This window comes from Melospiza georgiana, chromosome 6 (assembly GCF_028018845.1).
Source record: "Melospiza georgiana isolate bMelGeo1 chromosome 6, bMelGeo1.pri, whole genome shotgun sequence".
Classification (NCBI taxonomy): domain Eukaryota; kingdom Metazoa; phylum Chordata; class Aves; order Passeriformes; family Passerellidae; genus Melospiza; species Melospiza georgiana.
The window spans coordinates 17,913,204-17,935,505 of NC_080435.1; the positions used below are offsets into that span (position 1 = coordinate 17,913,204).

The 22,302-nt window shown below is 37.6% G+C and overlaps 1 protein-coding gene across 7 annotated transcripts in view; it reads left to right on the forward strand.

Moving 5' to 3' along the window:
- SOX6 (SRY-box transcription factor 6) overlaps positions 1 to 22,302 on the forward strand; it is a 369,483-nt gene that overhangs the window by 228,979 nt on the left and 118,202 nt on the right. The gene's annotated exons all lie outside the window — the stretch shown is intronic.

A 22,302-nucleotide genomic window follows, 5' to 3' on the forward strand; every position in this document is an offset into this window, starting at 1 on the left:
CAGATGATTGTGCTGCCAATCATTTCTTATAAGCTTGGGCTATCCATTTCTTTTCCTTAATTAGCAGATTGCTATGTTACTAGATGCCAAAACTGAAGTTTTTCTTTCCCTCATCCCAAAGGAATGCTTGTAAATGCTTTTGAAAATGTTGTAATGCAGTCTCAGTTACACTTCTAAGGGCTTTATTTAACAAATATAGATGTGTTAATACCTTGCACGAGAGACACAATTGTAAAGCACCATTATTGTTGTTGCCTATTAGGAGACTGTGTGTTCATATTAGGTGTTCATCAAGGATGAAAGAGATAGAGTAAGGAAAAAAGAACAGTGTAAGGAACTAGAAAGAATATTGTAAGGAAAAAATACACCATCTTCTCTAAGTGTTATTTGCAAGTCTGGCTTCAGAAAGCAAAGAATAATATTAAAAAGTCTTAGCATAAAAGCTAAGACTGAAATCTAGCTAAGTCTACAAAGCAGGCGTTATCTGTATGAGAAATTTCTAATTTTTAAAATTCCTTTAAAAATTAGGAAACAGAAAGAGGAATTATGACTTGGGTTTCTTTTTTGTTTCTCTTTGGAGAATTGTAGGTATGTTTGACTGGGATACCTGCTCTGTAGTAAAAAGCTCAAAGGTACTTTAAGTTTCACTTCAGTCAATACTTTCCAGTAGCTTTACCCTTCCCCTATCTCCAGGGAAACGTGGTCTTAGAATTCATTCTAGAATAGATTGAAGGTTCATTTTCTCATTCACTCCACCTTTCCTCTTACATAGTGCTGAACCCTCCACAAGTTTTCTTTCCCGTCCTTTCCCAGATGTGTATGCAAAGAAGTGTTCCAAATTCTTGCCAATATATTATACTCATAGCACAGCTCCTTAGTGGTTTGGCCTCTTTATTGATTTATGATTTCTACATTTACCTGAGTCTAATCAGTGTGTTTGAGTCAGTAAGGATTGTTTCTTCTCCCATTTGGTCAGCCAGATTGGTAGTGGGCATCCCATGGCCCAAGGAGTCCTGTAGGCTCCAGTAAGAAGCACTAAGCACACTGGGCAGGCGCCAAGTCAAATGTCCAATGGTCTTTTGGGGAGATTACTAAAAGAAAGTTCCCTGGGAGATTGTCTCCAGCTCACATAGTCCATTTGCTTGTGAGCCAAGTGGTCTTGCTTTGTTTCTTTGCTGGCAGGTTTGGCAGCCAGAAGTTGCTTGAGGGAGAAGTTATTAAGTTGTGTCTCAGTTTGTAGTAGGTTTGCTGCTGTAGAATTGGTTATGAGTGTTACAGTTTGAGATGTGTAGTTCCTTAAGGGCTTGGAGCTGGGATGGAGGCAAAAGGGAGGCAGGTGACAGAAATAGTGCTGTGCTGGTTCTCCCAGACCCTCTCCCACCATCTTCCCAAGAAACCCCAATACTGGTACTGAAGTCATGCTGGTCTGAGTGGAGTTCATCGTATCAAAAATAGGTAACTGCAGTACAGACTCTGTCTAATTAATTATCCAGATTGCTCTTGTAGTGAGCAGTGAGAAGCTAAGTGTTTCAGGATACACTTTGTCTTGTGCTAAAGTAGATATTTAAAATATATCAGATAAATTGTTCCCTAAAATGGCTGTTTCTCTCCATTAACTAAGGAGGATATATGTGTCAATGCCTGTAGTGTAGAGATCTGATGTGAGATGAGGTGAATCCTGCTCTCTGCGTCTGGAAGGGGAAACAAAATTTGAATGTTTGCATTCCCAGTTTAGTTTTTGAGCCTGGTAGAATTTGCAGCACTATCCCCAATAACTTGATTTTGTTTAGAAGGTTTGTTCAAAGACACTCTTGAGCAACAATTTTCAGGAAACAGTGATTACCTACAGAGAATGGTGTGGGCTCTTATCTGTACTCCGTATGCGTGAGAAAACAGTGGTACCCTTGCCTGCCACTCCCCTTCTGAGGAGATTACAAAATGTGAGCAGCACAGGTGCCAGTTCCATCTGGGCAGGGGCCCATTCATGGCACAGCCACTCAGGCGAGTACAGCGTGTTCTCCAGGATGCAGGGGGAGAGGGGCACTGCTGATGCAATGTTCTCATCATGAGACACACAGTGTTGTCAGCTGTCCTCTCCTGAGGTGCAGTGTCAATTCTCAAACGAGGTTCTGTGAGTAATGCACCCAGTTAAACCATTTGAGCAATTAGAAGTTGCTCTAGAAGGGGCTTATAAAAGGTCAGCCACATACAACATTTAAAATAATTTACATTAAATAACATCATGCTTCCCCTGGACAACTACTGGGTAAATATACTGAGAATTTGCATTACCTAGCATTTATTATTTATATTATCTGTTTATGTATTCATTTTGACCTTGTTTCATTTAATTGGTAGATGGTTTGTTTCTTTCTTTGGGTTTTTTTGTTTTATTTTGTTTTGTTTTGAGATCATTTACTGGAGCACCTTACTGCAGACTTGTTATACATCCAAAACTTTGTCAATAATCTATGAGCAAAGAGCACTTTATCTAGGCTTAGTGTATGCAGAAATAATAGGTATTTCAAGAGTACAGAGGTCATTAAATGTTCTGCATAATCATCTCATGTTTTCTACGTGAAGCTAATGTTTCTATCTGGGTCTGTGTGTTGGGGAATGCAGTTTTGTTGGCTAAAAGCAGTGGGAATCTGGACTTCTCCTCAGTCCTGTCTCTGATTATCAGAAATTTGGCAAATCGTATCCTTTCCCTCAATTTAAATGTAATGTTTTGAGAATCTTAAATGAAAATTTTCAAATAAATGCAGTGTATTATTACTTTTCAGCTCAAATGTTCATAATGTTCGTAAACACTCTTGTATAGAGGAGTCCACAGAGAGGAAATCTAGTATGCCAAATTAAGTTCTTTATTCTGCAGAGCTGTGCAGAGAAATCATTGATTTCAGTGCAAATTAAAGTTGAGAAGATAATGTGGGGCAAATAAGAGCTCACAGATCAGTCTAAAGGTTGATTAAGATTTTTGTTAAATATATGTTTCTTCATTTGATTGTTTAATAAAAAATACTCATTCTGAAGTAGAGGGAACATAATTGGGCTAATTCAAGGCCATCTCTTAGCCTGTGCTACGAAAGGGAAAATGTCTAGGAATAAGTGAAAAAGCTGGTTAAAGGAGGAATTTGGTAGTAAATCATGAAGATTAGATTGGAAAAAGGGAAGACATGCATTTCTTAAATGTTTCCAAATCAGGAGTCCTGACATCCCTGTGAGTTCTGTGCCTCATTATGAGAATTCAGTCCTTTCAGAATGAGACTTGGGGACTCTTTTCTGAGCCCCTCCTTGCCTATCTGAGGAAAAGAGGTGGATCCCACTGAAGCTTGGAGCCTGCTGCTCCAGGATCCCCTCTGAGAATGGAGGTGCAGGGAATTTAAATGATGAAAGTTTTCAGGGCTTTCCTCCTTTTGGGTAGGTTTCATCAGAGCAACTCCTAAATCTGAAGTCTCTAAAAGGGACAGTGATGGTTGGGCTTTTCGGCAGAAATCTATGATGAGGATAATTGTGAAAGATGAGTCAAGCTGCTTTTGTCCATTTCCCTTCACCTTTATTTCTCTTTACTGTGCTTAATGCCATTGCAGAGCATTTTGTTTTCTGTTTGAATCAGTATTATTTCCATTGCATAGAGAAACTGGTTTCTTCTGCTCTCATAAGTCTTCTGTTTTAATTCAGCCACTAGAAATTACTCCTAATAGTAATTTTTTAAAGTTTTAATCTATACATTCATGCTGTTCTATTTTCCTATAAATGTTCTTACATTTTCTGTTTCCCTCAAATACAGTGAATGTGATTACTGTGATAGTAAACAGATAAAAGAATTGTAACATAAAATTACAACTATTTAAACTGTCTTTGAATAAGAATCATTTGAATCATAAGTAAAACTTAAGAGACTGAACCAATGAGTCTCTCTTCTTATCCATGATTAACTACTGACAATTGAGGTACCTGGTGAGCTGAATAAGGACTATCTCTTTATGTGAAGTACATGTCTAAAGATCAGGAATAATTACATTCCACATTAGCCTTCACAGCCTCCCTGACCTGGTTAATTAATTTTTTGCTAGGATAATAATAGTAGAAATAGATTTAAAGATACGCTTCATCATTAAGTATGTAACTGACCTCCAATTTTAAGAGCTGAACCTTTCATTTATTGCCTTTTGGAGACAGGTTAAAGCTCCTTGCAGAGAGCTTGCTGAAAATGCACAGGCTGGAATCCAGTTATTGTCAGCTCAGTTATGCTCTCTGAGGGTGTCTTTCTTTGTAAACTCTATTTAGTGTTGACAAGCAACAGCAGTGGCAGTTGTACTGTTCCAGCACTATGGAATAGTCTCCTCTACCTTTTTTTTTTTTTTTTTTTTTTTTTGTTATTGATCATGAAACTGATCCCCTTCCAGCAAGTTCTGCACAGGACCAAAGAAAGCCATTGAAAGCAATTTGATACTTCTATTGGCAGGGTACACAGATCAGATACTCCCTTGAAAGAGAGAGAGAGAGAGTTATAAACAAAGCTTAGAAGTCTAGGAATAGCCCCCAGCTTCAGCAAACCCTTAAAATATTTTGTAATTGTATCTTCAATCATGAATTAGCTAGGAAAGACAGACCTTTTTGCCTTTATATTTCACTGCTCTATGCTGTTTTTAATTGCCCACAGGCACACTGTTGTGATCTTCTTTGGAAGTTTAAAACCGGGATAAAAATGCAAATCTAATTATTTCTTTTATCTAATCTAATTAACTTTTACAAGCAATGATAGATGCACTGCAGCCTCCATCAAACATTTTAATAATGATGTTTCTGGATTAAAGAATAGGTAAAAGTACTGTAATTTATAAGCAGTCAAGATTATGGCAGTAGAAAATGTAAAATATTGTGGTGGCTTAATAAACTATAGCTGCAGTTTATTAATTTACAGTAGAAAGGATGCATTTCCCTTAAAACCCAGTTTGCTTGTGAATTGATTCCCAGCTGTCACTGGTATATATTTTTACTGTTTTTTAAGCAACTCAGTATTAAAAATAATATATATCCAAGTCCCTTCTGCAATGCAGTTGTGTGCAGTTGGAAGAGAGAAATGCTGTTGTGTGCCTGTAGCTTGCAGCTGGCTGCTAAATCGCGGATTCCACTTCAGGGGCTCTGCCCTAGGTGTGGCACCACGGCTCCTGTCCAGCTCCCGACTTGCCTGGTGAGCACTGAAACTGATCCAGTGGAGGAAAGATAAATACGCTAAACATCAAAGTCAAATGTTTCATATTTTATTTATTATTACACACTGGCTTATTAATGAGTTCTAAAGTCCTTATGTGATAATTTCTCAAGCAAAAGATCTGTTAACGGCCAGCTTTTCCCAGTAAAAGGCATTTTCATGGCTGGCTGGCTTGGAATTTTCTCTGTCAGCTATGAGGAAGGAGCAGTGATGCAGGATCCTTGCCTTCTCTGAGCAGCACATGCTATAATAAATATTCTGGTGATACTCTCTATCCTTTATTCAACCTCTTCCATACTATAAATGCTTTGGCATAACAGTCTGGTGGCAGCAGAAAAGACAGAGTGTGTAAAAGGTTCATAGTCCTCTGCTACTTGTAAGCTTCTGATCTTACCCCTTGGTCCCACATTTGCAAGGATCCTGCTAGCTGCTCTGCCCCTAAGGCCCTCAGTCCCTGGAAACAAGTTTTATCCTGGCAGAGCAGAATATAGTTCTGGATTTGACTCTTAAAAATGTATGCAGTCATGAGGGGGGTGGGGAGGCTGTGTTTTAAAAACATTTTGCTGTGACCTTTTAAGAGTTAAATTAGCTGTCTTGCAGTCTTCTAATTCATTGTATGACTCTTTTTTTCCTTATTTCGCCTACCCGAGTCTAAACAAATTGTATTTAATGCAAAAATTAAGCCTTGTGTATCTCTTTCATATGACTTCTCTAATTATAGAGCAGTAAATGGTAGAATAGCATATGTTAGCAACATGAGCAGCAGTCTATGAAATGAGCTACAAGTTAATAAAATGATCTTGTGGTGGTGTTGGCCAAATGTTAGCACACATGTTTCGAAAAGTGGTATTTCAACAGACTTGAAGAATAGGACTTTGGCACTCGGGTGCCGAACATGATCTGATGTGTGGAAATTAGTTAAACCAAAGTAAATGTCATTGTTTCTTGGGCTCATGTTGGTGCAGAAAATGATAGTAGCTGTCCTCCCACTTTCCCTCTCCCACGTGTGTTTTAAAATTGGAAATGAAGACATAGGCATCCCCTAGTTCAAGTCCTGCTGCTTCGTTTGCTTGGGGCGTGCTGTGCTGCATCCTCACCAGTGGCTTAAGGACTTGTTCGCAGCTGTGCCTCTGCCAAAGCCAGGGGCTAAAATCTCACTGATTCTATTCAGCCCAGACTCTTCTTCTACTGGCTTCACTTATAGGAGAGCCCATGATTTCAGCCCTTCTAATTTAGAGGCAGATTATAACCAGCTCCTGAATAACAGCAGAGGATCAAGCAAATATTTGCTGCCCACCTGTGGTGCTGCCTGGGGGTCACTCTTGGCTGGTGCTCTGCCTGTTCCAGCCTGGTGTGGAGCAAGAGCCATGGCTGAGCCAGGCACCCTGGTCCAGCTCCCAAGGACTTTGGCAGAGGGGATGCCCCTCTGAACCTCGCTGGTGCTGTTCTGTCAATCTGATGATGCTCTCCTTTCAATATTGCAATATTTGGGATAATGCAATAGTAATGTGCTATTTGCTCCAGCACAGAATTCCAGTTTCATTCCTAAGTGGCATGTGCACAAAGTAAAATGGATAACTGGGAGGGGAAATGGTGCCAACTGGCAGCCTATCCAACAGGACTGATCCTGTGAAGCCTTATTTGCTTGAGCAATACCCGCTCAGGCAGTGTTTGATGGCTTGTGTACTGTTACTCACATAACTGGGCTTTGCACAAGTGAGCACCTCTTGCAGGGAAGGATTTAGGATGTTAGTATTGTGGCTGGAATATCAAAGGTACAAATATGGCAGGGATTTTAGGGAATGTAATTTGTTTCATTAGACAAACAGATGTAGCTGGAAAAAACAGGCAACCATTTGGGCACGCCAGCTCTTTTTCATGTCTTACATCAGTGTTACATGGAAACATATCCCAGGACTGACAGGAACTGCTTGAGGTATTGGCCTTTCGTTTTTAATTAGTTACTTTTCCTGTGATGATTTTTATGATTGACAACCACGTGATGGCCAAGAGGGAAAACAATCAAGTTTTGCATTGTTTTTTGTTATTTCCCTTTTTTTTTTTTTTTTAATCCTGCCACCTCCACTATTTGATGCACTAATCAGGAGATACTGGAAAAAGAAAAAAGTTAATAAATGCTAGTATTGAAATGACTTGATTTATGGAGATATTCAGATATACAGGCAAGGCTGGAATGTGGTGGTATCAGAGGTCAAAATTTCTGTCTGCAAAAGCAGGTACTTGGAGAAAAATGATGAAGTACAGCTCCACATTAGAAAGGCCAAAAGCATATAGCAAATAAATTGTAAAGTACTTCTTGAAATCTCACAGTAAAAACTTAAATTTATCTGATGAACTAAATCCTGGCCTAGAAATCAAAGCATTTTTTAGTTGTAATTGTGGGAATATTCCAGAATGTAAGTGTATTACTGAATCAATTTGAGCATAAAAACTTATTTTTAATATACTTAATATTATGACAGCAAGGAAGAAGTAAGTGCATTGCTCTCTGAATGCATTCAGGAATTATGAATTCACATAAAGAAAGCAGTAGTATGTGCAATCCAGCAAATGAGCAAACTAGATGCTGTTTAACATTTGGTATACGCTTGATGGCATGTAAGTAAAAGTAAAGTGAATGAATATTTCTAGTATTCACTGTTTTAAGCAACCAGCTAATCCAGACACTCACAAAAATGTCAAAGTATAGTTCTCAAGGAAGATAAATGGTCCTGCCTGGGATTTACCTATCTAATCTTAAAGTTGTTAGAGTAAGGAAAAATTGGTTTATGACTGCAGTTTACATGCTATTTCCCTTTGTCTGTAACATTAGAAACCCCTCTCCCCAAATAATTAGATAATATAGTGGCTTGTGTACTATGCAAGGCTTCTGATTCCTTGAAAGAACTAGTCTTTAAAATAAATCTTGTGTATATCATCTTCAGCAAGTTGGGCATTTGCACAGCTTGGGTAAATTATGTCTATATTGAGAATCTAGAAGTTACACAGTGTGCATTCCATACTTGAGGGATGGGAAATAAAAATTGATATACTGTGCGGCACATGATATAACACAGTGAAATATCTTTTAAATTCCAGAGGGATGCACTGACATCACCACGGTTAATTCACATGAAGTAACTCCCACCAAATGTTATTAAGTTTAAATTGAAATTTGTAATCATTCAGTAAAAAGAAAATAAATGATGTAAACAGTATACAATGGTGCATTATGAAATGCTGAATTAATCTTATTCACCCACCCGAAATGACAGCGTAAGAAACCATTAAACTTGTTACACCAAATAATAAAAGCAAAGAACTTCACAGTGATGGTGAAATGTGAAATCAATCTTGAGACACACCACTGTCACACAGTATGGAAGGGCACTTCTCAGTTAGGGAACTTTTTATTTCCAAGTAATGTATTAGACATTTTTAGTCTGTAAATGAGAGATTAACCAGTTGGGGAAATATATGTTTGGCTGAAATGCTAGATCAGGTAGACAAATGAATTGCATGGCTACTTGCTACAGGTAACAAAATAGGGCAATATGCACCTAATAGCTTAAGCACAGGCTGAGGTTCTGTACTTGACAAAGCAATGTATATAATATAATATATAGAGATAAACCCTACTCAGAGGTGGGGGTATGGCACTTGTTTTTGCTCTGACAAGGAGTGATTGGTATGACGAACGCTACTATCACATTTCTAGCTTTGCCTTTTCCATCTCATTGAATTTTATTGGTGATATATTTTCAGGATACTCATCTCCTCTGTAACTGCATATCTGAGTGTCTCATAAGCTGAAGTGTATTATCCTCACAACACTCTTTTGAGGCAGAATAAAAAGCATATAGATATTTGGGGGCATCTAATTTTAGATATCTGATTTGGGTGACTGAATTAGGACTTTTGGCTCCATATATAAAGCAGTCCAGGTGCTGTGAATTACCTCCTGTTGATTAGACAACGAGGTTCCTAATTTAAGCACCTTAGTTAAATTTCCAAAGAGGCTCGATCCAGTTCTTATATGAAATTTGACAGACTTGAAATCTGTGGTTTCAGAATTCGTAAGGTGGTTCTCTACCATCTTGATCATATTCTTTATCATGACTTTCTGTCAACTTATCACTTGCCTCAATTTACTCTGTTCGAGGTTTTAGCCAGAGTGAATCCACTTCACCCAGACAAGGAAATATTTGTTTGTTCCTCTCACCCACAAGTGAAAACCCCAAGTGAAAACCATTTTGGGTAACTTGAGTCTCCCATGTGGCTGAGCTGCTGACCAGAAGCACAGCCATTGTCACACACAAACAGGCAAGTGGGGAGGCTACTCTCACTGAAGTCTGCAGTTTCCCAAATCCACGTATTTTCCTTGCAGATGTGGAGCAAATTCCGTGGCCGTGAAACATCCTTTGAACAGTGGCTTTATTGTGGAGAGAAAATAAGTTTTTATTCGAAGAATGCCTACACTTCTTGGCGGTCCCTCACACAGTTTGTAGGGCATTCAAGACTTACTTGAAACAGACTTAAATAATGTTTTTTATTTAATCAAAATGTCTGTTTCTAAATGGGGATCTTACATGCCACATTTTAGGCCAGAATATATTTTTACAGCCAAGTTATAAACCTCTGAAAAAGGGGGCTTATAATGGAAAGGTTGACACAACGTTAATTTTAGTGTTGTAAATGCAATGGTATAATTTTGGAAAAAAGCCTTTATAGCTCTGCTAAGATATTAATTGCAGGAAATTACAGCATATCCTATTAAAGTATTATGTCAGTGGCATACATAGCATATAACACCTTTGCATATTCTCCCTTGTTTTCACGGCAACATTTTGCATTTTGATCTGTAGAGAGTAGGTGGATAAAGTGGCTCAGAGTTTCTGATCACTTTTGCTCAAGGGGAAAAATCCACCCTGGGGTAATGCTTTCTTATGGCCAACTCTAGAAACTGAATTTCTGTTACCAAGCACATCTGATATGGGCATTGAGGAATGAATCAAATTCTGCTCAAACAAAGTCTTTGTTTTGTGGCTTGTGAACCAAGGTTTTTAATTTGAACCCAATTCAAATCAGATTTTGCTAGGTTCTTTCCAGAATGAAGACTACCTTTGTGGCACACTTATTTTTTGCTGATAATTTTTGGCTTACTTTTCATTTACTTACACTTTCAGAACAATTCCTGACTGTTACTGTGGCTTCATAGTAGACACAGTCACTTCCCATTCTGGTGCCTGTTCAGTCAATTATTCAGAAATGTTTGTGTGGTGGAGGCAAAGGTGTAGATCCCTATTGAGCTGAACAATGCAAATATGTACATTGCATTGTACAGTTTTTGTTACTAAGAAATAGGTTATTGATTGCATTTCTGTCACTTTCAGGATTGCAGGAGCGTGAAATAATAGTATCATGTTTTCTTTGCAGAGATTTGTTTTTATAAAGTTATTATTTGTTAATATCTTGATTTTAATATACACTGAATTGTCGCCTTTGATAACAGTCTAAGGATGGATGGTTTTTAACTGTGATTGGTATTTTGAACAAAAACAAGCTATTACTACATCAGTTTTTTTCTGACTGTCAGATCCTTCAGGACAAGTGGGCCACATCTTCATATTTGTGAAGCACCTCATGTTGAGGGCATAATCCTGCCTGGTGCTTTTCATTGCTACTGTGGCACGAATTTGCAGTGAGGAATATCAATAACAACATGCACAGGGGTTTGTTTAATGTATAAATGGGATCTGGAGTCTTGATATTTTATGTCTTCCCCTTTGACAACAGAGGAACATGCACGATTCTTTATACCAAAAAATAAAAGTCCCAACTTGTACAGCTGATGAGTTTTTAACAGGATGGGAGAAAAGCCTTTCTCAAAGACCCCACGATATGCAAGTTCATTGGACTGTTGATGTTTTCCATTAATTGCAGGGCTTTAACATATAACCATCAACTATATCTGGTTTTACTTATCAAATCCAGAACTGCTTTTTCTCTGCCTGCTGAGCAGGGAAAACTCCATGCTGTACCAGTTTCTTTTTACTTGGGTCTCCAAGTATCATCAGGATTAAAGCTGTCAGAACAGTCAGCCCTCTTTATTTTGTGGTTTTCAATACAAAGCATAATATTGTTGCTTGAGAAATGGCAGGCTTTCAATGTGTTAGCTAAAAATTGCAGAGTGGACAAAATTAAAAAAAAAGGCCCCTGTTAATAGCAGGCATTGAAATATTTCTTTCACCATTTCAGGGAAAGAAGATACAACTCTGCACTTTAATTTGTTTTTATTCTACACCAGTAATTTTTCTGTATTGGCTTAATCCTATGCTCAAGTATAAGGAAAAACTCACGCTCAACTTAGTGAGAGTTTTGCTTCATTGAATGCAGTGCAGGGTGCCATTTCCTCAGCTGGTGTTGTTCATGTTCTTTCCATTTATGTCAGTCTTAATACCAGAAGTACAGAATTAGGCCCTCTTTTTAAATACAAAAGGAGCTCACGTGGAAATGACAGCATTTCATTTTACTTTTTTTTTTTGTAACTGTAAAATATTCCTCTGCTCTGTGTGTGAATTTATATTTGGGGATAAGTGTGTCCATCCACCACAGAGAGCTCAGAGGCAGCTGATATATTGTGCATGAAAATTTTTGTCTTGCATGTCTTTACTTCAGTTATCACTTTGTGCAATTAAGTTTGGTTTTTTTTAATCTTGAGAGTCCTTTTTCTTTTGATTTATCCAGGACAACATAAATGTGTCTTTGTGATAGTGCTTTGTAAAGAACAAAACTAAAATGCTATCTTTATTACTTTCCTTTTGGTTTGTTTTAATTATGAAAAGAGTCTCTTCCTATGCAAGGCTCCAAATCTGTTATTTTATTTACCCTGTCATTTTGCTATCAGTTGAAATATACAGGCATTTTAAACATAACTTTAGGAGGAACAGAATCTACTAGTAATTTATACAATAGACACTGATGATTATTGGCCATTAAAGAGTCATAAAACATTTCCTGTGTGAAATAGATGCAGCATCAAATGTCTTTATTTCTGACAGTAAATGTTTCAGGTTTACTTCACAGACATTAATGCTATTGAATAAAGGTAAAAACCTGGCTAAACTGTGGCAAAGAGAGGTCACTTCTTAATAAATGCGAGGAGTTGCAAGAAAAAGAAAAAAAAACAACTTTGAAGGAAGTCCCAGGCTCATGCGTATATTAACCAGAGCAGATGAAATGATTTATTGGGTTTTATACACAATCTGTAAAGGGTAAGCATTGCTAACAGAATGAGTGGCAGCCTCAGGGAGCTGAGTAGCCCCCAGGGACCAGCCTTTGTTCCTCTGGACTTGACAGACATGTGTCCCTGTTAAATGAGGGCTTAATTTCTCTCATATGTGCACAATTTCCAAGCTCAACAAAGGCAGCCAGGACTGGAGCTATTTAAAAGAGCCAGCTCAGGAGGAAGCATTCCTGGAGAAAGGGGATGCTAAGGGGCTAATTACTCACCATCGTTCAGCAACTGATTTTTTTTTTCTTTTTTTTTCCCCTAAACAAGGTCTATTAACATGGAACTGCCACTCACATTTTACATAAACATACATTAAAAGTCCAAAGGTGTTATTTCTCTTTGCAAAATTGCCCCTTTAAACGTCCTGGTTGCTAAAAAAAAAAAAAAATGTGGACTCATTTCATTTTGAATCTTCAATGAAAATCACTATCTCTTTAAGCTCTTGGATTGATTTCTTTCAAAATGTCCAATGTCTTGCTCTTCTTTCTCAGCCTCTCCTTTTCTCACAATGGTAGTAGGAATTGTCATTAGTGCTTATTGCTTTATGTTAGTATGACAATTTATATTGTCCAGATAACGGTTCAGCATATTTAAAGCATATTGATATTTACTTAATTGCATGTATAGTATGGTATGTTTTTTATAAGCCTCTCACTGCATATTTAAATATGTCTGAATATGTGTTTAAATATGTAGGAAGACCTTTATGGTGCCTTTTGTGTAGTCTAGTGGTGCTACCCCTTACAAGTAGGTGTTTTACACTCTTTTTTTAATGTGGGGCTCAGGTGCCTCCTGTGTTACTGGCAGTTGGCATTCTCTGTGGAGAATAGGTCCATAGTTTGACAGATTGATGTAATTTATTATTTTTTTTTTAATGTAGAAAACATAATTATTTTCTTTGGATAGTGTTAGAGAACTCTGTTGTTACCTTGAGAGAAAGATGAGCCATTCCAGTGCAACAGTTTGAAAATGTTGTGGTCACCACTGGCAAAGCACTTTGTCAAGAAATACTACGTGGTTTCAGGCATATTTCCTACTCTGAAACAAACAGGAAACTCCCTTGTGAAACAGGCAGCCCTTTTGATTCTTCTCAATCAGAACATACTGATCCTCTTCAAATCAGAACCCAAACAGGTGGAAAAAAGTGTTTTCCATTGCCCTGTGAAGTCATTGTCTGAACAGGCTTCAAGATGGCATAGGAGAAGGCTTTGGGTTGTGTGGCATCAGAGCTTGTGCCTCAGGACATGGTGCCTGTACAGTTGAGAAAGCTGAGACCACAGCAGAAATTATAGAATGATTCTGGTAGAAGCATCTTTCTTTTTTGGATCAATTCTGTCATGTGATTTTTGTACTATAACCTTATTTTAAGTTTTCCGTCCAATTGTCCCCCTGCAGAACCAATATATTGCAATGTTTTATTTATAATATAATGATTATTATCAGAATTGTGTGAAATTTGAGAAACTTATAGTCTTTCATATCTACATAAAAAAATTGCAATTCAAAAAGTATTCGAGAAATAATTTTTTTCCTAATTTCAGTGTTTTGATTCAGTATATCCATTACATAATCTAGGCAACATAGGTATCCTCATAGAATTAACGGAGCAGTTTTTATTCTTTAAGCTTCTATTGTATGTATAAGAAGATGGTAAATTAATAATCTACAGGTTGCAGAGTGCTAAGAATGAAACTAGCTTCAAAATTTTAAATGCATTTAATCTTTCCTGAGTAGACAGTTCTCTAGCAACGAGAAGAATTAAAGATTTTAGAGGTAGCATTTTAAATGAAAAATATCTATTTCTTTTCTAAGAAGAATGGAAAGGATGATGGATCACTGGAATGGCATGTAGGACTCTCAGCTTGTCTCCTCTTTCCAGGCTTTGCTTTTTCATGTTGAAGAAAGGAAAAATAGCAGTAGGAAAGAACACAGCATTCCTTAGCACTTGTTGAGAAGGGTCTTCTAAAAATTGTTATGAAGTAAATAATCTTCTATTTCTTCTCACTAAATAAATGAATTCTGATGGGATAGAAGCCACAAACCCGTGCCAGATCCTACTTACCTCTGCAAATCAGAATAGCTCCACAGAACAGCACATCTGTACATCTGCCTTCTTCATCCTGGTAACAGATTTACAGCTGCCAAGGTTGAAAGTCACCCATTTATTTCCTTTCTCCCTGGAGATGACAAAGTACATAACACTTGATGAGCTGCAGCATCCAGGACCATTAGGATATTAATGCTACAAAGGCCCGTATTGCAGGGTGAAATCTTGCCTGGATTGAAACGCTGCTTCAGAGGAAGTGAAGGAGCCACACAAATGCAGGGACATTGGTAGTTATAAGGCCCAGGGAAAATGGTTTAACCTGGATTGCTTGTAGATTCTGACTAAGCCTTTCTCTAAAGATTTGTTTTCATTTTCTGGAGGAGGAGGGGTTTCTTACCAAGAGACTTTCTTTCCATCTGATTAAGAGAAAGCACCTTCTAATCAGAAAGGAAGGTCCCACACAGATTATCTTCTTGTCATGCTATGACAGGACCCAGATTTCACTGAGGCTTTTGTGAAGAGCTGAGGAGAGTATTAAAGCTCTGGTTCCACAGTACTTAACTTAGCTTTTTTTTACAATAAAAAAAAAAAAAAGAAGATGGACTAATGCTTACCATTCCCAGCTAAGAATGAACTTTTATACCTTTGCTGCATTGTTGTCAGGTTACCAGAATGAAATGTTAATCGTATAAAAGTAGCATATCTCTCTTCTGAAGAAAGAAGGAATAATCAACACTTCTCACATTCTTGCTGCCTGACACTTTGACTCAGTGTTGCACTTCTCCCCATTTCTTAGATATTTTTCTATATTTACCAACAGCCACCTTTGTCTTTGTCTTGTGGGAGGTTTATTACTATTTGTAGCTTACTTTCATAAAATGCTCATAATGAGTGCAAATTTCAGACTCAATCTGCCTGTTTGTTTCCAGTGTTTATCATAGCATTTAGTTTTAAAGAAAAAACAATGTATGCAATCCCTGAAACCAAAGCATTTTAACCTTGATTTCCTAAGGAAAGAACTTTCAAATAGCTGGGCTGTGTGTCTCTCTGTCAGAGTTCCAGCTCAAGAGTTTAAGGACACAATAGGTAATTACGTAACAACATTTGAGATATAGGGAAAAAAGTCTAAAATGTATTGCATTCAGTTAAGTTCCATGAAATTAGTGGCCCTGATAAAGCCTTTCAGCTTGTCCTGGAAGTAAAGGCTTCAGACTAACCTGTCCCCATATTAGAACTTGAATAATTTAATTGGGAAAGAGATGTCACAATGCCCTAAATTCAAAGGCAAAGTTTTGATCTGGACTTATACTTTAATAGACAGCAGAGAAACAAAACTCTGTGTTTGCATCTCATGCAAAACCATGGGAAGCAAGCGTTCACAAATCACATTTCTTACCAAACTACTTGCTCTAGATTGGCACACACTTCCCATGGAAACAGAGCCTTGGGTACTGAGCAAAATAATGCTCTCTTTCCTTCTTTGCAGAAGGTCTGCACATGTCAGAGAAAAGAGAATGAAAAAGATTTCATTTGTGGTGATACATTTCATCTCAGCCTACATATTTTTTGCAAATTTACCAGTTAGAATTTTGTTTGTAGTTTCAGTGATTTACTTGGAGTATACTGCACAATTTGAAAAAAGGATCTTACTGGGAGATTTTGCTCCAAAGGAACAGTCAATCTGTCACCTACTGTAGCTCTCAGGTTCTTCCCTTTGTTATACTGGCATTGCTGAGGCACAGTTAAAATGTTTTCCATTTATGCACATGAGGCTTTGCGAAACTAATGCTTTCTGAATGTTTGGTGGTTGTACTATGAATTTGCTGACAATAGTCCTATCCAAATTAGATTTATGGAACCTACTGAAATAATTGAGGTTTTGGTGCATTGGGGACTTAAATTATATTTTTGGATATAAGTCTCACTTCATTTATTCCTTTTTGTAATACTCCATACTCTGGGATCAAGTGTTCTATCTAACATACCTGGTGCAAGAGAAATGCTTTAATTTCATTAGGGTGTCACTATAGTAAGAAGGTTTCAGACAGCTCTGTAGCTTCCACATTTAATCTATAAATTTTAAATTGTTTTTCTGTAATTTGAAGCTAGAAACTATTTTCCTTAAAATACACTAAGCTGCTTTTTGTGTATCTTAGGAAGGAGGTACAACTGTGCCTGGGCAGTCTGGTACTTTGTCAAGTACTTCACTATTAATTTTTATCTCTGGGCCATAATTTTCTCCTGACAGTTTGTACATTTTTCCCCATGTGTTCATTGATAGGTTTATGATATACCCTGTTTCTAATATAAAGGGCTTCATTTTATAACCACATCAGTCCAGTTCCTCATAATGATTCACCTGCATTCAGTGTTCTTGTGCTAGGGAAGCTGGGCAAACTTCCTAACCAGGCAAAGTGTGGTGTATTTGAGGAATGACTGGAGGATCTATCTATTTTTCATGATGCTTAAAATGACACAATATCATGAAAAAAAAAAATCTTAAAAACTGTACTGTGACTCTCAAAGGAAGCCATTTGCTTCTTCTCTTGGGCTGATCACTCTAGGCTCTTGGTTGGCTGAGCTCAGTCAATGTGCTTCCCAGTCCCTTTCCAGGATTTATATCCCTGGATTTATATCTGTGTGACTGCACTGCAGGAGTCCCCCACAGCTCGGGGTGGGTGTTACCCCTGCCAGTGACATGGGTTGGTGCACACCACAGAATCCATCCTGCTCAGCCCTTTGGCCTCTCTTGGAAGGAAGACCTAGATGTGAGAGGAGTGGAACATTGTCCACCTGACATGGGATCCAAACTTTGCTTGGATTCAGCCTGAATCCAGGACCGTGTAAGAAGTAGCTGAGCAGAGGCTCAATCTTACAGAGGCACAGCAGGACATTTTTAACCTCACATTTAAGGAAGGCCTGCCTTATTTTAGAGTGTTACTCTTTTACCCAGCCCTCATTTATCACATCTCACATTTGCTGTGGTTCTTGGGCTGGTACTCCAGATCAGAGGCATCATTCTGGGGAAAGGAAGCCCTAAAGTTCCTGAAATCTCTGTTCATCTCAGCAGAAAGTGCAGACATCAGTAGCTACATGATCTGATTCACTGTCAGTTTAGTGAGTAAAATAAACTCACAGAAAAGGGGGCACCAGGGCTGGCAGGAGAGCAAGCAAGTGCCTGGGAAAGGAGAGGGATTGCAGAGACACCACTGGGTTGGGAAGACTTTCCTCTTTGAGGAGGGAGGTGCTGCACCCTGCAAGCAGAACTACGAAGTGGAGTTTATTGTAGGAGTTTTAATCTTTTTCCTTCTGAAATGTGCTGGTACAAAAGTTGTCTGTGCCATTATAGTCAGTTCTGTGAGAAGACCTTGCTGCAGCACATGGCAACAAGAGAAAAAGGAGCTTCACTTTTTAGAGCTGTCAGGTTGGCAATTGGAGTAGAAAAGGAAGACACCAGACTTGTATTGTTAGCCTGGCTGCCTCTGGAAATGAGCTGTGTGTGTTGAAGTGCATGTGCCACTAACTTTTCGGCCTGTTGGTGGATTTCAGTGAAATTTGATAGAAAAGTAGATGTTTTAAGTAGAACTAAGTTCCTCCAATCTTGGTGAAAGCAGACAGCTAGACTGAGGTGAGGGATTTTTTCCATACTCCTTCAGACAGACTGGGTTTCTTAAATGTGTATTTACATGAAAAGTACCTGTGTGAAAACTTGTTGAATGAGAGGATCCAGAAGGGGAGAGATCCTATTAATAACATAATCGCAGGAAAAACTTCACTTCAAGCTTTTACCTCAGCAGACAGTGAAGTCAAATTCCTTAAAGCCCCAAATACATTGGCTGTATTTGCCCTTGAACCTGTGAAACCTCTCATGTCCCCTTTTAACAGTTGTCATCCCAGAAGCAAACAGGGACTGGAGATATTCCCTGTTGTTGGGTGATCTATGACCTATGGCCTAATAGCACTTCCCAATAAAATCTGCCCACTTGGAATAAATATTGCTGTGGAAAACATCTCAGGGTTGGAAGACAAGAGAAATTGCTGTCAAATTATGATCTCAGAGTGTTTCCTGTAGTGAGAGAAAAGTCATGAACTAAAAATGTCTGATCTTTTGGTTTCCATTCAGTACTTCAAAGAGGGATTATTGGTGTTTCAGAGAAGTATTTAAAATGCATATGCAAATACACAGGGGTATAAGTGAAAATATGGAGTAGCAGTAGAAAAAAGTTATAACACCCTTGAGTTTGGGATAGCTTCTTTAACTGAAAAATCACAAGTGAATTATACACACATCATACCATCAAAGATATTGAATTTGTTTTGGCAAAATACATGCAGAAATATTAAGTAGAGTGGTGGGAAAAACTGGAAAAAATGAAGAAAGTTCTGAATAATAAAAAATACTGTATTTATATAGGTCATTCCTTTATGCTGACAGAAATTTTTACTGGGGAGTAGTTCTAGTCTTATATGGTTACAAGAACATGAGTTTCTTCTGACTAATTTTGTAATTATTAGGAGGAGAATTTTAGGTAAAATAATGTGAGAAATTTACTGTGATGAATAGAGACAGCATAAAGGTGGGAAATAGATATGTATGCATGGCAAGTCTCTCTATGCTGGATGTCTAAGAAATCCTCTTTCCACTGTCTATTAGTTTGTTCTACCATTTTTTCTTCATTTTTTTCTCTTTAATATTTACAGCCACAGTTATGGAAAAGGGGTTGGTGTAGAGTTGTTTGATTCATTCATTGTTAAAAGTGCTTTGAAAATCAAAAGTATAATCAAAGGTCTACGAATATTGAAGAAACTGAAATATCTGCACAGTGATGTTTCAGAAAGAGTTGTTGTTAATGGTCTTTCATTTTAAAATAGCCTGATTGTATAATTTATTTCTTGAATTAAAATAGCTACAGCTAATTCATACAATCATCCCCCAATTCAAGCATTTAGTTCTACCATAGACCCAAGGTATCCTGAATGGTCAAACTACACATATAATCTTGCCTTTTTCATCCACACACACTGCAGAAACTCTGCTCACCTCGACTCTATCAGACCATGCTTTTATCAGGGATTACTGGTGACAATATAAACCACGAGAAAGAGAGAGATTCATAAGCTTCCTACCTGTCAGCAGAGAAACAAGATTAAAAATACAGTTTAATAGTGTGTGTAGTTCTGGTGTTGCTGTTTGTATGCAGCAAGTGAGAACCAGTGAGCGGACATAGAAATAAAAATCAAAGATTTGGTAGATGCTTTTCAATATACTTATAGATCTGAGCAATTGGTAGGAAATTTGGGAGAAAGAGCTCAGTTCACTACTGAAATTAACAACTGAATTCCTTTAAAAACACACAATCCTTTTGTTTAAAACTTATTAAAAAGCCATATATTCTTTCTTGGAATTATTTTTTCCCCCTTGGAATATAAGACACTGCCTACAATTAATTGCAAGTCAGTGGTAGAGCTGAACTGAGGCTATTGGAATGGTACTGTAGTGGAGTCAATCCTCTTAAATGTTGTGTCACGGTATGGTTGATCTTAGACTCTTCAGTCACTATTGCTTCTAAGAAGCAATGGATGTTGCTCTCACTAAAGAACTGCAAAATCTGGCTAGATAAGACTCAAAAGAAGGGTTATAAAAAGGAACTTTTATTTGTCCTATTTTTCAGGCAAGAAGCTCAGACACTTAAGTGAGTTGCTCAGAGTCTCACAGGAAGCCTGGGTGGAGCTGGGAATTGAACGCAGATAACCTGAGTGCTTGGCTCAGAAGGCCACTTTAAAATGTTTTAGAATGTGGCTTTATTATCTATTAAGTAGGGACTGAATAACATGGGAGATCTGAGCTGGGCAATGTGCTAGGTACATAATACATCTTCAGTGGATGTGCATGGTATTTTCTAGGAGAGTATAACATAGGTTAATATCACTTACAGTGTGTCTCAGTACACTGAGCATACACTGGAAAACACTAAAGAAAGGGAGTTTTTAGATTGCTAATGATTTCCTTTTAAGGAACATGTGACTAAGGGCTGAGACAATTTGCTGCTGAAACAGCTTACTACAAGCCTTTGAAAATTCCCAGTCTAGTTATTCACATAGGAAATATCTGGTTGCAGGCACACTTGGCTGTGCAGGCTTCCATGAGTACCCCATGTTTATAAAGCCTGTTCATTCAAGCCTTTGAATGGGAGCAGTCAACAGAAAGAGTCATTTTTGTGAATTCTTTTTAAGCATATAGTGAACTTGCCTCTTGACTTTTGCATTTGATGCTTCATTGTGATTCACACAAAGTACAGAAGCCATATGCTACAGAGATAGATAAACACAGAGATGAAATATCAGCAGTTCATTTAATTTTTAGTATCACTGAGCCTTTTTTTATTTTGCCACCAGTGATAATATTTTTACTCTCTACCTGCCTATAAGTTTTCCATCTCTTAGACCGTCAGTTTGTTGTCCTTCATGAAAAACTATACTCACTTAAGGCTGTATTCTCAGAGGCTTTTGGAAAGTGGCCTGGAAAAATTGTTTGCATGCCTGTTAGCACTAGCAAAATCCCAAATTGTCTCTGTTAGTGAGTGTGTCTAAGCCTTCAGTTGTTTTCCATGATTTTCTGTAGTACTTGAGAAATATTTTGTCACTACTACTCTTACAACCAGTAATACCAATCTGTTACTGGAATTCTTTTAATTTCACCCTTAGCCAGATTAATTTGCATGCTTCAAACTTAACTAGAATGTACTTAAATGTCCGGAAAGTGATTTTCATGTGAGGCTGGCATGATTTCTGACTTTGGATCAGCTAGCTGTTGCTTCACTTTGAGTAATTCTACACAAAAATAAAGAAGTGGTTGTACAAATCCTTGCAAAATGAAATCATCCAGTTTCCTAGAGCTCTGCTTTTTAATTATCCTTCTTTTTTCTCAGGGAATGGATGAAAATAAATTTCATGTATGATAACTGTTATGTATATTTCAGAAAGACGTATATTCAACTTGCCAGAGAAATCCAATGCGATTATTGCTTCCTAAATTTCATTAACATATCTTAAACATCTTACTGACATGTTTTAATGTCCTGATATTCTTCAGACCAGCCTGGTTTTACTCTACCAACTTCCTGGGCACAGCTTGTGGCAGGAGCAATTAATTACAACAACTTCTTTTCAGATGAAGTGGAAATCATTTAGACATATAATTCCAAAGTACACCTGCAAATGAGGCACCAAATTGTTTAGGTTAAAAATGTTGAACCTTCACTTTATTGCACCAAAAGCATGTAGATCCCAAAAGTTTGTTCATTTTTAACTAATCATAAAATGCTAGGTTTATTAAAGTTGTGGAGAAAAGGTAATAGATGCACAGAAATATAGAGATAGGCAGAATTTAAAATACAAATTCCAAAGGAGTGAAGAGATAAAGATAGTCTGTCCTTTTGCTTCAACAATTTTGAATGTAGCATCAGTTTGGAAATTTGCATGTGGGCTAGTTGTGTCTGTATATGTAGGCATCCAAGAGCTCACATTTAGAGAAAATCATAAGCAAAAATTTGCCAAGATAAACCATAAAAATGTACATAAATAGTTCATGTTTCTTACCACATTTTCTCTGCCTTTCTTCATGCAGACTATTAGAAGCCTTCTGAAATTGTTGTGCTAACTGCAGAGTACAAAGAACAGGATAATGTTCTTGAGTGTTTCAGCTTAATTGTTATCTGTATAGCTCAGAGCAAGAGAACCACA